The 12,211-nt window shown below is 39.1% G+C and overlaps 1 pseudogene; it reads left to right on the plus strand.

Annotated features, from left to right (window-relative positions):
* Positions 1–3,284: 3,284 nt before the first annotated feature.
* LOC100670578 (olfactory receptor 4C11-like) lies at positions 3,285–4,352 on the plus strand (annotated as a pseudogene).
* The last annotated feature ends 7,859 nt before the right edge of the window (positions 4,353–12,211 follow it).

Below are 12,211 nucleotides of genomic sequence, written 5' to 3' on the forward strand. Positions count from 1 at the left end.
AATTTAATTGTACAGAGTTTGAAAACACATTTCTATATCCCACTGTAGCTACCAGAGAGCTGATTAGGTTCTTAGTACCTATGATGGCTGACTTGAATGTGTTATTGGTTCATTGATGGGTTGGTGATTAATCAGACAAGATCATTATAAAATAAATTCTAGATCCTTTGAAGTCAATATTAAAAAGTAGAGAAAAAATGTGACAGAATAAAGATATAAGTCCCCAAATTGAAGAGTGAATTACATAAATGTGAAAAAAGGAAAGAACTCAAACTTTAAAGATATTAAAAATTAACTGACAAAGATATATATAATTGAGAAAGAAAAATTATAAGAAGTAAAAAATATAAAAAAAATTATACTATCACAAGTAATCAAGGAAATGTATATCATAGTTTCAGTTACACTCATCAAGCTAATAAGATAATGCTCTAAGTTAGATTTTCATTAGAAATCTGTTCCATATTCCTGTAATTTTAGAAAGATATGGGAAAAAATGCAATTCTTACATGAAAAGGGATATTTAAACAAATTATGTACATATATAACTCTGGAAAAACCTGGAAGAATATTTCACCTGGACTACAAAGAAACTTTTTATTTATATTACCTCTGTAAAGTGAGATTGGGAAGTTATGAATTTTAGAAGGATACTTTTCATTTTGAACCTGTAATCTATTGAAAGTGTTGGATATTTTAATATGTACATGTAATCATTGATAATTAAAGTGTTTCTAATCAATATTGATCCAAAAAATTGGAAGTTCTCTTGGTAATAATTGCCAGTAATTACAAAAATAATAATAACCTTTGCCTCAAAAATCCCCTGGAAATTTAATTTCTGAAATGACTACAAATAAAAAGAGGTTCATTTAAAAGTTTTTTATGAGAACGAAAATTTGAAAACAAATGATAAAAAAGTTTTAAAAACATATTATGAATTTTTGATACAATAATTTATAACTGCTAAAATTAATAAATATATTATAGGTACTCTTTACATAGGAAAAGACTTTTAACAATGCAAAATGAAAATCAGAACATTTAAAATATTATAGAGTGATGGCAATTCTATAGATATGTATGTATATAAGCTAAATATAGAGTAGGAGAATGGGGAAGATATTTCCATGGTGAAATTATGAAATATTTTTTCAATTATGCTTTAAGAGAACAAAAATTGGTAGGTCTGACAGCTATTACCATACTTAAACCCATTATAGAAAGAAAAAAAAACAGTGTCAATTCATCTCATTGGGAGCCTTCCTCTTTTTCACTGACCCTCTTCTTTACCAAGCATGATGTCTTTCTCCAGGGCCTGATCCCTCCTGACAACATGTCCAAAGTAGTCTCACCATCCTTGCTTCTAGGGAGCATTCTGGTTGTACTTCTTCCAAGACAAATTTGTTTGTCCTGTTGGCAGTCCATGGTGTACTCAGTATTCTTCTTCAACACCACAATTCAAAGGTGTCAATTCTTCTTTGGTCTTCTTCATTCATTGTCCAGCTTTCATGTGCATAGGAGGCAACTGAAAACACCCTGGCTTTGGTCAGACTCACCTTAGTCTTCAAGGTGATATCTTTGCTTTTCAGTACTTTAAAGAGGTCTGTTGCAGCCAATTGGCCCAATGCAATGTGTCTTTTGGTTTCTTGACTACTGCTTCTATGGGTATTGATTGTGGATCCAGGTAAAATGAAATCCTTGACAACTTCAATCTTTTCCCTGTTTATCATAATGTTGCTTACTGGTCCAATTGTGAGGATTCGTGTTTTCTTTATGTTGAGGTGTAATCCATACTGAAGGCTGTGGTCTTTGATCTTCATCAATAAGTGCTTCAAGTCATCTTCACTTGCAGCAAGAAAAGTTGTGTCATCTGCATAATGCAGGCTGTTAATGAATCTCCCTCCAATCCTGATGCCCTGTTCTTCTTCATAGAGTCCAGCTTCTTGAATTATTTGCTCAGCATACAGATTGAATAGGTATGATGAAAGGGCACAACCCTGACACACACCATTCCTGACTTAAACCACACAGTATCCCTTTGTTCAGTTCAAAAGACTGCCTCTTGATCTATGTACAGGTTCTTCATGAGCACAAGTAAGTGTACTGGAATTCCCATTCTTGCACCCATAAAATGTGAAACTCAATACCATGTATCTAACATGAGTAATGAATGATTTCACATAATAGAGTGATTATGCACAATAATACTAACCTCAATAATTTATTCTTGTGTGTCCTGACTGACAATGAAGGTGAAACCAAGAGACAAAAGTTGGAGAAATGAATTCTTAAAGCTTAAACCAACCAAGGTACTAAAGTGGTCAGAATAATTTGCAGAAACTTGTGTACAAATTAAGGAATGTTGTTCCTGATAGTGAACCTCTAAATTTAATATTTGAATTATATGGGAATATTTGCTTTTCAAATATTGAGGTGCATATAGACATATATTTCATACATATTTACATTAGAAAAAACTCAAATCCATTTCTGTCGAGTCAATTCCAATTCATAGTGACCCCATAGGACAGAGTACTACTGGTTTCCAAGTCTGTAATCTTTAGGGAAGTAGACTGGCACATCTTTCTCCTGAGGAGCAGCTGGAAGTTTCCTACCACCAACCTTTCAGTTAGCAGCCTAATGCTTAACCACTGCACCACCAGGGCTCCCTACATACACTTACAGTGTGTCTATTAGAATCTAAGTTTTATAGGAACAAAAAGTTTCAAGATATTGAAGTGACTTGTTCAGATCATACAGAAGAATAAGCAGTTCCCAGACATTGTCAGATTGCACAATTACCTGTGAGTTTTTTTCCTTGCCCAAAATGACTTGATTCCACAGGAAGACTTTGAGTCAATGGCTGTAGTTAAAGAATGGACATCAGCAGTAAAAAAATAAAATAAAATAAATAAAACTCAAGTAATGACGTTGTTGTTAGCTGCCGTCAAGTTGCCCCCGACTTGTGGTAACCTCATGCACAACACAGGATCTCTCCATCGTAATCCACTGACTTTTCATGGACTGACTTTCAGAATTAGATCACCAGGCTTTTCTTCCCAATCTGTCTGAGTCTGAAAACTCTGCTAAAACCTGTTCAGCATCATTGCAACATGCAAGCCTCCACTGACATAGGTGGTGGCTGCACATGTGATGCCTTCACTGGGAATCAATCGAGTCTCCTACGTTGGAGGGAGAATTCTACCACTGAACCATCACGGAATTAGAACTATAAAGTTGTAGTTCAGAGTCCAAGTCTGCTGCCATTGCCAAGTCAACACTTACACACTTTTCTTTTCAGATAAACCATTTCTCAGCTGCATCCTTTTGACATCATCTGTAACCATGGAGTTGAACAGCAGTGTGACTGAGTTCATTCTGCTTGGGTTAACACGGGATGTTCTGAAGGAAAAATTAGTGTTTGTGATCTTCTTGTTTCTCTACCTTGCAACTCTGTTCATGAACTTATTGTTATGACCATCAGAAACAGTCGGATGTTAGGGGGCCCCATGTACTTCTTCCTTTTCTACTTGTCCTTTGCTGATGCATGCTACTCAACAATCACAGCTCCCAGGTTGATCATAGATGCTGTATCTAAGAAGAAAGTCATCTCCTACAATGAGTGCATGGCTCAGATTTTTGCAGGTCATTTTTTTGGGTGCATGGAGATCTTTGTGCTCATACTCATGTCCTTTGATCACTATGTGGCCATTTGCAAACCCCTGAGGTACACAACCATCATGAGCCAGCGTGTCTGTGGTGCATTGTTGAATCTGGCCTGGGTGGGATCTTGCATCCATTCATTAGTACAGGTTTTTTTGGTTTTGAAATTACCATTCTGTGGCCCCAATGTTATTGACCACTATTTCTGTGATATGCAACCTTTGTTAAAACTTGCCTGCATGGATACTTATGTCATAAATCTACTCATAGTATTTAATAGTGGGGCCATATGTATTGTGAGTTTTATAGTCCTGATAATCTCCTATGTTTTCATCTTACACTCTCTGAGTAACAAGAGTGCAGAAGGAAGAAAGAAAGCCCTCTCTACCTGCACCTCCCACATTATTGTTGTCATCTTATTCTTTGTTCCTTGTATATTCACATACACTCCCCCGCCTATCACATTTCCAGTGGACAAGACGGTAGCTGTGTTTTACACTATCGGGACACCCTTGCTCAACCCTCTGATTTACACTTTGAGGAACGCAGATGTTAAAAATGCCATGAGAAAGTTATGGCGTAACAAGCTATGACTTGAAATGGCAAAGAACAGAAAACACCAATTGCTGATTCTTTAGCAATTTAAATGAAATTGGATTGATAAAGAAGAGAAAATGTTCTTATCCTGATGTGGACAATAGAATCCTCTCCTAGAAATCTGTTTGAGGACATTAGTAGAGTAAGCACAGGTCCATTTTATTTTAAGCCAATGTCACATAAAGTAACATAACATAAAAAAAAAAAAAGTACACTAATATTTGTGGGAGTGCTAGCCCACTCCCCACCTCTGCTCTCTGCACTGATACTGTTGGTGTTTTGCAGTATGTGAGCCAGATCCTGTTGTATATAGAGCTTCACCTCACTCATTTGTACAGTATTCTAGTTTGAATTAATCTTCTCCATATTATTGATCAAGAACAAATTTGAGCATTCCAGAAATCAGGAAGATAGTGCAGAACCAGGCAGTGTTTTGTTCTATTGTGCATATAATTGCCATGAGTCAGAGTTGACTCCATGGAAGCTATCTGTCTATCTATCTACCTACCTAAATATTTATACAACCAAAAATATTTTAATAAATATATATGTAACACCACCTGTCTGTCAGTTTGTTGTACTGTGGTGGCTTGTGTGTTGCTGTTATGTTGGAAACTATGCCATTGGTATTTTAAATACCAGTGGAGTCACTCATGGACATTTTTCAGTGGAGCTTTCAGATTATGGTGGGCTAAGAAGAAGGAAACGATGGTTTACTTCTGAAAAAATTTGCTAGTGAAAATTTTATCAGATGAATATTATCTGATATAATGCTGGAAGATGAGCCCCTCAGGTTAGAAGGCACTCAAAATACAACTGTGGAAGAGCTACCTCCTCAAAGTAGAGTTGATCTTAATGACATTGATGTAGTCAAGTTTTCGAGACCTTCATTTGCTGATGTGATATGACTTAAAATGAGATGAAATAGCTACAAACATCCATTAATAATTGGAACATGAAATGTACAAAATACGAATATAGAAAAATTGGAAGTCATCCAAAATGAAATGGAACATAACAAGATTCATTTCCTAGGCATTAGTTAGCTGAAATGAACTGGCATGGCCAATTTTAAATAAGACAATCATATGTTCTTCTATGCCAGGAATGACAAATTGAAGAGAAATGGTGACACACTTATCTTTAATAAGAACATTTCAAGATCTATCCTGTCAGGAATAGGATAATATACACATGCCTACATGGAAGATTAGCTAATAATATTATTCAAATTTCTCATCAACCATTAATGCTGAAGATGAGGAAACTGAAGATTTTTTACCAACTTCTGCAGTCTGAAAGTGATCAAACATGCAATCAAGATGCATTGATAATTACTGGTGATTGGAATGCCAAAGATGGAAACAAAGAAGAATTGGTAGTTGGAAAATATAGCTCTGGTGTTAGAAATGATACTGGATCACATAATAGAATTTTGCAAGACCAATGACTTATTCATTGTGAATAACTTCTTTCAGCAACATAAATGGTGTCTGTACATGTGGCCCTCACGTCTCCAATTTTTCAATATGTTCCTTCCAAGTCCCTAGTCATCCAGCCAAATCATTGACCACAGCCTATGAATTAGTATACAGCTGTACATCTGGCCATTTCTCTTTCCAAAGAAAGTAAATAACCAGGCACACGGCTCAAAGTTCTGCCTGCTGGGAGTATTTCCCTTCACCAGTGTACCTCAGGGGGGTCCCAGAAAGGGGCTTTAGTGCTGCAGCTGTCCATTTTTGAGTGGTGCCTGTGTATCAAACAGAACCATCTGTAAACCAGGCAAGAGTATTCACTTCCTCAGTCAATTGATCTGAAGGAACTCTCTATAAAGTCATAGGTGCAGACTGGGAGATGGAAGGAAATGTGACAGGAGTGGGGACCATGAGTATTTGGGCCACTTCCTCATGCAACTTACTTGTGCCTTCAGGTCCTGCCTAGTCCCCATTTCATATATACTACTTCCACTTAATGATGGACAGCTGCTGTGCACCTCCAACTTTATGGCTTTGTGGGCAAGACAACACCATGGTTAACGTTCAGTCTCTACTAAGGCCCAGTAACAAGCCAAAAGCTGTATTTCAAAAGTAGAGTAGTTATCTGCAGAGAATGGCAGGTGTTTTACTCCAAAATCCCAAGGGTCTGCACAGTGATTCAGCAACAGGGACCTGCCATAGGCTCTAAACAGCATCCGTATCTGCCACTGATACTTCAAGCACCATTGGATTAGCTGAATCATATGGCCAACGTGGCAGAGCTGCTTGCATGGAAGCCTGAGTCTGTTGCAGAGTCTCTCTTGGTCTGGGCCCCACTCAAAACTAGCAGTTTTTGGAGTCACTTGATAAGTAGGCTGGAGTAGCACACCCAAATGAGTGATATGTTACCTCCCAAATCTAAAGAGGTCCTCTAGGCTTTGTACTCCTTTTTAGTTGTGGGAGGGGCCAGATGCAATAGCTTATACTTCACTTTGAAGGACTATCTCAACCTACCCTACACCATTGTATACCTGGGAATTTCACTGAGGTGGAAGGCACCTGAATTTTTGTGGGATTAATTTCCTACCCTCTAGCATGCAAATGTTTTACCAAAAAGTCCAGAGTCATTGGCACTTCTTCCTTACTAGGCCCAAAGATCATTATGTCATCAATGTAATGGACCAGTATGAAGTCTTGTGGAAGGGAAAGGTGATCAAGGTCCCTGTGGACTAAATTATGACATACGGCTGGAGAGATGTTAAAACCCTCCGGTAGGACATGGAAGATATATTGTTGGCAATGCCAGCTGAAGGCAAACTGTTTCTGGTGGACCTTCAAAACAGGTATGGAGAAAAAAAAAATTTAATTAACCAGATCAATAGCTACATACCAGGTACCGGGAGATCTATTAAGTTCCTCAAGCAATGGTACTATACCTGGAACAGCAGCAGCAATTGGATTCACCACCTGGCTAAGTTTTGGGTAATCCATTGTCATTCTCTAAGATCCACCTATTTTTTGCACAGCAAACAGGCCAGTTGAACGGGGATGTGGTGGGAATCACCACTCCTACATCCTTCTCGTACTTGATGGTGGCAGTAATCTCCACAATCCTTCCAGGAATGCAGTATTGCCTTTGGTTTACTATTTTCCTAGGTAGAATCTGTTCTAACAGCTTCCACTTGGCTTTCCTAACATAATAACCTTTCTTCCATTTGTCAAGGATCCAGTGTGGAGGTTCTGCCAGTTGCTAAGCATATGTATTCCTATTATGCATTCTGGAACTGGGGAAATCACTACAGAATGATTCCAGGGACTCTCTGGAACTACTGTGAGATGGGCATGAGCTAAGACTCCATTAATAACCTGAACTCCATACACACCCCACTCTGAATGGTGGGCCACAGTGACTTTTTGGCTCTCCTGGAATTAATGTCAGTTCAGAGCCAGTATCCAGTAATCCCTAAAAAATCTGATTATTCCCTTTTCCCCAATGAACCATCATTCTCTTAAATGACTGCAGATCCCTTCGCAGAAGGCTAGGAGAAAGATTAACAGTATGAATTTTTGGCAGTGTAGTGAGGTCCTTCCTTAAGGGGATCCAGCCTCCCCTTCATTCAAGGGGTTTTGAGTCTTTAAACCAGCTCAAGTCTGGGAATTAATTGAGAGGCTGTGACTCTCTATTCTGGTGATTTGAGTTACACTGCAGTTCACTTGGTCTAGAATTCTTCCATTTGTACAGATTAAGTAAATATTTAGTAGATTTCCTATTTCACTCCCAGGGACACCATGACTAAGTAGCCAACACCCTAAGTCCATACGAGTCAGATTATTCTGATTACTGCTTTTATTCTGCTGCCCATTATGGTGACCACACTCTCCTTGTCTTTGCTGATTGACTGCCACAGTTTGGCCTCTGCCACCACAGAGCCCAATCAGCCCCATTGTAGTTAGGTGTCTTAATTAAGTTAGGGCAGTTCACACTGTCAAATCTGACTTTCATAAAATAGCAATCACAGCAGTCTTCAAGGATAGTGGGGCTCCCTTCACAAATTTGTTCCTCACTATTGTAGTGAAAGGTTTGTCCTCTGGGTACTTCATGTGTGGGTCTGTGGGTCTAACCTGATAAACCCACTCTAAAGTGTCAATTTCCCTGAGAACTTTGTATTCCTTGTTCAGTAGTATATCAAGGCAGGTCTGTTGCTTCAATGTGATTTAGCATAGGCCACTGTGTAATCCATGTTTCAATGACCCTAAAACATAAACTATTAGGTCATTTCCTAACCTCTCAAGCTGGAACACTGAATGAAGAATCTGTGCTTAGTGGGCCCAAATCAATAAACTCAGACCGATTCATCTATCTAGTCCTTGTACCATTATTGCATACCCTTAATAGCCATTCTCACATATATTCCCCAGATTCCTGTTTGTACATATTAGAAAAGCCAACCAGTTCTTCTGGAAGGTACCATACCTCCTCCTGGGTCACACTTTGTACTTCACCTGTTGGGGATTTCTGGGACTTAAATCTACGTATAGGTTTAAAAGTCAAAAATGGTGGTGGGGATGTGTTTTTAGAACATTCAGCACTGCTGTATAAGGCGTCTGCCTTAGGTGATGTCCCAGGCAATGATTCAGACAAATGCTCTTCAGACGCAGCTGGGTTAATCTCATCAGATGAGGGTGGAGGGGCTAATGGTTTTACAGGGAAGGGTGCCTTAGCAGACAAAGCTGGAATAATATCTTCAGATGGGAGTACGAGGGCTGGTTCTGTTGACAGGAGTGATACAATGGAATTTAGGGGCTCTGTCTCCCAGGCTTCCTGATTATCTGTTCATATGTCCCCATCCCAAGTTTCAGGATCCCATTTCTTCCCAATCAATACCCTCATTTTTAACTTCAGAGAGCTCTTGAGATTAATTCATCCACTCTTACTATAATACTCTGGGTTTGGTTTTTGACAATATCAGCTCTGTTGCAACAGGAAATAAGGCTTTCTTTCAAGACACAAGTGGAAATATTTAGGTTGTTTATGTGGTGCTTGAGTTTTGATTTTGAAGCCCTGAGCTCATTTCTGTCTTTCACCACTTTTTCTAGCAAAAGTAGGACCAATCAACCAGTCTTAGGCTAGATTTTCTAGAGAAATAAAACCAGCAAAGGGTATAAGTATATATATAGAGAGAGAGATTAATATCAAGGAAATAGCTTATGTGATTGTAGAGGTTGGAATGTTCCAAGTCTGTGGGTCAGGATAGAGGCTTCTGATTGACATAGCCACAGGGGCTGGTGAACCCAAGATTGGCAGGTCAAATAGCAGGGCTCTTGGTCACAGGCTGCAAAGATCAATGAATTTCAAGCTCAGCAGCCAAGACAGCAAGTAAGCTGCTAGCTCGAGTCCCAAGAATTGGAAGTCAGAAGAACAGGAGCCACTTTTAGTATCCTGTGCAATCAAAATCCCAGGAGCCTGGTCAGAAAGTCCACTTATATTCAATGCAGGCCACACCCATAAGTAAAATCCCTTTCAACTGACTGGCTAATCACAGCAGATCCCATCATGGAGATGATCACATTATTTCAAATCTCATCATGGGGAGGATTACATCATCATAGGACCCCCTAAACTACATCATAGCTGCCCAGTCAGCTTGACACACAATCTTAAAGATCCCAGCACCTAACAACAACATATGTGTATATATGTGTATGTAGATAGATGATAGATAGACAGACTGGTAGGTAGATAGATGATAGGTAGATAGGTAGGTAGGTAGGCAGACAGACAGACAGATAGATACAGATATCACACACATAACTTTTTAAAGTAATGTCACTTTGAACATTGAGAGCCTTTCCATGAGTTATCCTTGGAGGTTAACTCAACTCTGATACTAAAATTTGGAGGAATTATTGAAAGACTACATTCTTTACTGGAAATCCTCTCAAAGTCTAAATTTTGTAGACAGTGAGGCAGGAGTTTCCTAGTTTGCATCATAAAATATCAACAAGTCACTTGCCTTGCCACAGGTTTAGCATTGCTGTTCATAACTATAGGTTAGCCTTTCCTGAAACAGAAGAGAAGACTCAGGACTGGAGAAAAGAGAAAATGGGGAAAAGAAGAAATAGCAATGAAGATGAGATAATGAAGGGGAAAATCTTTTCACCTTGTATTTTAGGAATCTTCACTGAACATAAGTGCTTGTGGAAGGACATTGATGAACAGAAAACTTTTATTTTTTTCATTCAGATTTGCTGAGATTCCTCTGGACACATGCACTGTGAGGATTGTGAGGAAGGCACAGGACCAGGCAGTGTCTCCTTCTTTTGCACACAGTGTTGCTGCGAGTTGAAAGTGACTTGGTGGGACCTAACAACAAAATGAAAATCAAGGATGCTTGTGACTTTAAATACCATCTTTATATTGATGAATCTCACGTTTATCTCTACTCCAGACCTTCTAACTGAATGTCAGCCTTTTGTATTCAACAGCTTACTTGACATCTATCTTTGCATATCTAGTAGGAATCTTCTTGCCCAAACATGCTCTATCTATAGTTTTCCCCAGGGAAATCTGTTCTTCCTGCTGCCCAGGCTGAAAACTTTGGAATAAAAAAACTTTGGAATAAAAAACATTTTATGTTATAATAGTTCACACCTGCGGTGTGATGAATTACTTAGGATGGCCTTTCTCGCCATGGTGTTGTAACTTCCTCCAAGGTGATTGGGCAGAGATGTGCAAATAAGATAATTGTGGCCCACCAGAGGATTGATCAATTTTGCTTTAAAAGAGAGCCAATTCCAGAGCAGAAAGAAGAGCCCTCCACCACACAGGAAGGAGAGACCTGCAGGAGATGGCACAGCTGGCTTCCTGGCCCGCAGAGTGAGAAAGCTGAGTGCTGTTGGGCAGAGGCTGAGGGCCAGGGAAAAGCCTATGCCTTACCCATGAATTTGGGACTTGCCGGCCTCCAGAACTGCAAAAAGTTTCCTTTATATGGTTCATGAGTTCTGTTTGACATAGTCACCTGAGACTATGGCCCCAGGCCCTAGCTACTTGGTCCCTCAAAGTATTTGGATGTTTAGGAAACTTTCATGCTTTTGCTTTGGTCCAGTTGTGCTGACTTCTCCTGTATTGTATGTATTGTGTGTTCTTCTTCCCTTTACTGAAGTTGACACTTGTCTATTACATAGTTAGTGATTTTCCCTCTCCCCCACCCTTGTGACCATCAAAGAATGCTTTTCTCTGTGTGTAAATCATTTGTTTAGTCTTGTAATAGTGGACTTAAACAATATTTGTCCTTTTATAACTTACTTATTTCATTCAGCATAATGCCCTCCTCCGGATTCAGGTATGTTGTGAGATGTTTCGCAGATTCATCATTGTTCTTTATCATTTCACAGTATTCCATTATGTGCCATAAATTGCTTATGCATTCATCTGTTGATAGGCACTTAGGTTGTTTCCATCTTTTTGCTATTATGAATAGTACTGCAACGGACATGAGTGTGCATATGTCTATTCGTGTGGTGGCTCTTATTTCTCTAGAGTATATTCCTAGGAGTGGAATTGCTGGATCTTATGGTATTTCTATTTCCAGCTTTTTAAGTTGCTGTACCATTTTACATTCCAACCAGTGGTGCATAAGAGTCCCAATCTCCCTAAACCTCTCCAACATTTGTTATTTTGTGTTTTTTTGGATTAGGGCCAGCATTGCTGGGGTGAGATGGTATCTCAATGTAGTTTTGATTTGCATTTCTCTAATGGCTAATGGGAAACCCTGGTGGTGTAGTGGTTAAGTGCTACGGCTGCTAACCAAAAGGTCAGCAGTTCAAATCCACCAGGAGCTCCTTGGAAACTCTATGGGGCAGCTCTACTCTGTCCTACAGGGTCGCTATGAGTCAGAATTGACTCGACAGCTACAGGTTTGGTTTTGGGTTTTAATGGCTAATGATCACGTGCATTTCCTCAGGTGTGTGTT

This window comes from Loxodonta africana, chromosome 22 (genome assembly GCF_030014295.1).
Source record: "Loxodonta africana isolate mLoxAfr1 chromosome 22, mLoxAfr1.hap2, whole genome shotgun sequence".
Classification (NCBI taxonomy): Eukaryota; Metazoa; Chordata; class Mammalia; order Proboscidea; family Elephantidae; genus Loxodonta; species Loxodonta africana.